This window comes from Bubalus kerabau, chromosome 6 (assembly GCF_029407905.1).
Source record: "Bubalus kerabau isolate K-KA32 ecotype Philippines breed swamp buffalo chromosome 6, PCC_UOA_SB_1v2, whole genome shotgun sequence".
Lineage (NCBI taxonomy): Eukaryota > Metazoa > Chordata > Mammalia > Artiodactyla > Bovidae > Bubalus > Bubalus kerabau.
Genome location: NC_073629.1, coordinates 23,557,891 through 23,561,336, shown reverse-complemented (window position 1 = coordinate 23,561,336; position 3,446 = coordinate 23,557,891). Strand labels below are relative to the sequence as shown.

At 48.1% G+C, this 3,446-nt stretch overlaps 2 non-coding genes across 2 annotated transcripts; one reads left to right on the top strand and one right to left on the bottom strand.

The window, feature by feature from the left end:
* Positions 1–1,442: 1,442 nt before the first annotated feature.
* LOC129656737 (U1 spliceosomal RNA) lies at positions 1,443–1,600 on the bottom strand. Its single transcript, XR_008716522.1, has one exon. It is a non-coding gene; the product is annotated as a U1 spliceosomal RNA (small nuclear RNA).
* A 1,530-nt stretch (positions 1,601–3,130) lies between these two features.
* Positions 3,131–3,202, top strand: TRNAQ-UUG (transfer RNA glutamine (anticodon UUG)). Its single transcript has one exon. It is a non-coding gene; the product is annotated as a tRNA-Gln (tRNA).
* Positions 3,203–3,446: the final 244 nt, after the last annotated feature.

Sequence of the window (3,446 nt, the reverse complement as noted above, 5' to 3'; positions counted from 1 at the left end):
AGGAAGCCTTCCAAGTAAGTGTGGGCCAAGATGGATAAATGATATTTAGAGAAGAATTGGAGATGTCCATTTTTACTTTAAATAGTTCTGCCCTGTTGCCAGAAGGGGCCAAGGAAAGGAGGGGACATTTATATCTGAAGCAGAGATATTAATAATATTCTTTTGCATTTAGAGTTTGAAAGGCTTTACACACAATATCTCTTAAATATTTGTTGAGTGCTTTTTGTTTTTTAATGCTGTATTTCCTGAGAAAATCAAAGCCATGAGAGAAAGAGTACAAGTGGATATTTTCAACAAAATGTGCTTGCTCTCCTCAGGTGGGGTGTTGTAGCAGCCAAGAGGCTGGGAGGGTAGATCAAGGACATCTCTACCTAATGACAGTGTGAACCATTGAGGAATCCTGAGAACAGTTGTATCTTCCTCAGAGTCACACTGGTGAGTGTTATATGGCAAGGATAGTGTAGGGCAGAGTCCTCTCTAAGGAAAGGGCTTTGTTACATAGTGGGAGAAAGCAGAGCATCCCTGACAGTACAATTGGAATGTAGTTGACATGGTTGGAGATTTGCAAACACTTTTATTCAAACTGTGACTGATAATTGCTGAGAACCTCCTCAGTACTTGACTCAGCACCAGGAATCATGAACACAGAGATGAATAAAGTATTGTCTCAACTTTTTCCCTGATAGCTCAGTTGGTAAAGAATCTGCCCACAGTGCAGGAGACCTGGGTTGGAAAGATCCCTTTGAGAATGGAAAGGCTACGCACTCCAGTATTCTGGCCTGGAGAATTCCATGGACTGTATAGTCCATGGGGTTGCAAAGTGTTGGACTCAGCTGAGCAAATTTCACTTCACTTCAGTCCAGTAACCAGGAAGTCACAAAAAATGTAGTGGTGATGGGTTCATCGGAAGACATGACAAATGTTGCCTAGAGATTACTACAGAAGGGTCCTGGTTTTCCTCCCCCGCCCCTAAGCTGTATGGTCTTTCCTGGCTCAGTAACCCTGGTTCTCAGCCAGATTTCAACCTCTGGTGGTGTATTATGAAAAATAAAGAGGGAAAGCCAGGTGACATATCAGAAACATTTGTTCTTCCTCAGCTGGAAGAGGTAGTCACTTGGCCACACAGGTCTTGCTGAGTTCAAAATCTCTGGAATTTCTGCAGTGAAGGAGTAACCTGACCCATTCTAGTCCCAGTGGAATGAGATCCAAAAGGAAGTATACCCAGTTGGTTGATTAGGGCCTTAATCCTCATTAAATCTTGCTGGTCCTCAATTCACAGCCTGGCATTTGAAAGGAATGCAGCAGCAGTCTTTTTTCCCAAACGATTTAGAAGGGGAGCCAGAAGGTTTATCTTCCAGGGAAACACATCCCAGAAATGCCCTCCAAGAATTTACCGAAACTCCTGAATATACTGAATTGTCCTATTATTAACCATTAATTGTCAGGGGAGAGTGAGAATGCAGTTCCCTACTACCACAAATTATGCAGTCATGTTTCCCACATTGTGGAAATCAGGTCAGCTCTACAGAGTGCAATGGCTAAGCCTCACACTGGGAATACCACCTGCCTACTCATGGTATTTCCGCTGTCCTGTATTTACTAATACAAAATACTAATAATAGGGGAAATTGTGTGAGGGAGAATAGACCATAAGTGAGAGAACTCTGCACTAGCTGCTCAGTTTATCTGTAAACCGAAAGCTGTTCTAAGGAATAATGTGTATTAATGTTTTTAAAGGACATAACACCTTCAAATCATCGTTTTGGTGGCATTCTGTAACTGCTAATTATTACTGAGTGTTGAGGGGCACCAATCTGGAGTCTGACCAGTTGGTGATTTCCATGCCTGAGCCTTCAACCTTTGCCAGCCTAGCAGTTTCTCTGGAATCTGGATGGGAAATCATGTAGATCAGGGTGGCCCCAGTGCTCCAGATGGTCCAGAGAGAAGACTAGCATGTAGTGAAGGCTGGGAGAAACCATCGCAGGACAGAACTATGTGAAGATCCAGGAGGAATGAGATTCTGCAGCTGCCCCACCTGTGCGCACAGAACAAAAGAGAGTATGGACACGATATGAGAGCTACAGGATAATGTAGCTGCCTCCTGTGCTGAAAACACAGAATGCTGAGTCTTAACATGCAGGCGTCTGGGCACTGACACCAGCGAGTGGCCCTCCACACCCCAACGTAGGGCGCACGGCCCTGGCCGCCTGCTCCTCGCAGCCTCGGGAGCCCCCGCCCAGGTGACAGGTGACGACACAGCCTCTTGGGCTGGAGTTGGACACGTGCCCTTCTGTCTTGCGCATTCCCTTCTGCGGAGTGGGAGGGTGTGAAAGGCTTTCCAAAGTGGCCGATTTTCAAATCTTTAAAACTGGCCCTTGAACCATACAAAAGCCCGGAGAGTGAAAAAGTCTAGAGAGAAGCCCACAGGCTGCGCTGAGCTTCCCTCAGGAAGAAGCGACCGCCGCCGTCTTGGGGACGCGGATGGGTGGGGAGTGGATGAACCTGGAAGGAAGAAGAGAGAAGAAAAATGAGGGAGGAAACAGCCCAGAAGAAACACCGTCAGCTGCTCACACCCAACCACACCCCGCGGGGCGCCAGCAGCGTCGGGGCCGCGGTCGCTTTGTTTCCGATCACATTCCCAACACCCACACCAGTGAAGCCGGCAGAGCCCCACGATTAAAAGGTTTACCCTTGGACCTGAGGTCCCAGGGAGGGGACATTCCACGAAGTCCTAAGGGCTCTTCTGAGGATGTTTAGAGCTCCCAGGGCAGCGGGAAGAGGACAACTGCAAACAGGAAAGGGACTTTTTTCCCTGGGGGAAATTTTACCTCAGGGCAGAAAACTCTAGAAATGCCGGTAGAACAGGGGCATTTGGGGGAAGTCTAGTAACCTTTTCCTAAAAACTTTCCTAGTAACAGGAAAAAGTTACTAATCCACCCCAAATGGATTTCAACTCTTTCCACAACATCCAAACCTGAAGAGAGGGCTGCGGACCGACGAGTCAGGCGCCCCCTGGCGTCGCGGAGGAAGCCACTCAAGGCAGGGTGACTAGAGCGCCCGGCGGGAGGCGAGTCCTAGGCTGTGCGCCACCTGGCTCAGCAGTGGAAGAGTGAGCCAACAAATTGGTCATGGTTCCATGGTGTAATGGTGAGCACTCTGGACTTTGAATCCAGCAATCTGAGTTTGAGTCTCAGTGGGACCTTTCTCTTTAGAAAGCCTCTTTTACTTGTGCCCCCTACCCTGGTAGGGAAGAGTCCTAACCACTGGAAGGCCAGAGAATTTCCTGAGCTAGGGCAGTTCGCTGGGATACAGAAAGAAGGGATATCTTCTCCATGAGGCAGAGGAAAAAAATCCAGGCATGAGGTAAGGAGACCACCAGCAGACCCCCACAGAGACTGAACCAGCCCGCCTTTGAGTGTTTGAGTGTCTCCTGTGGAGGTCCGATC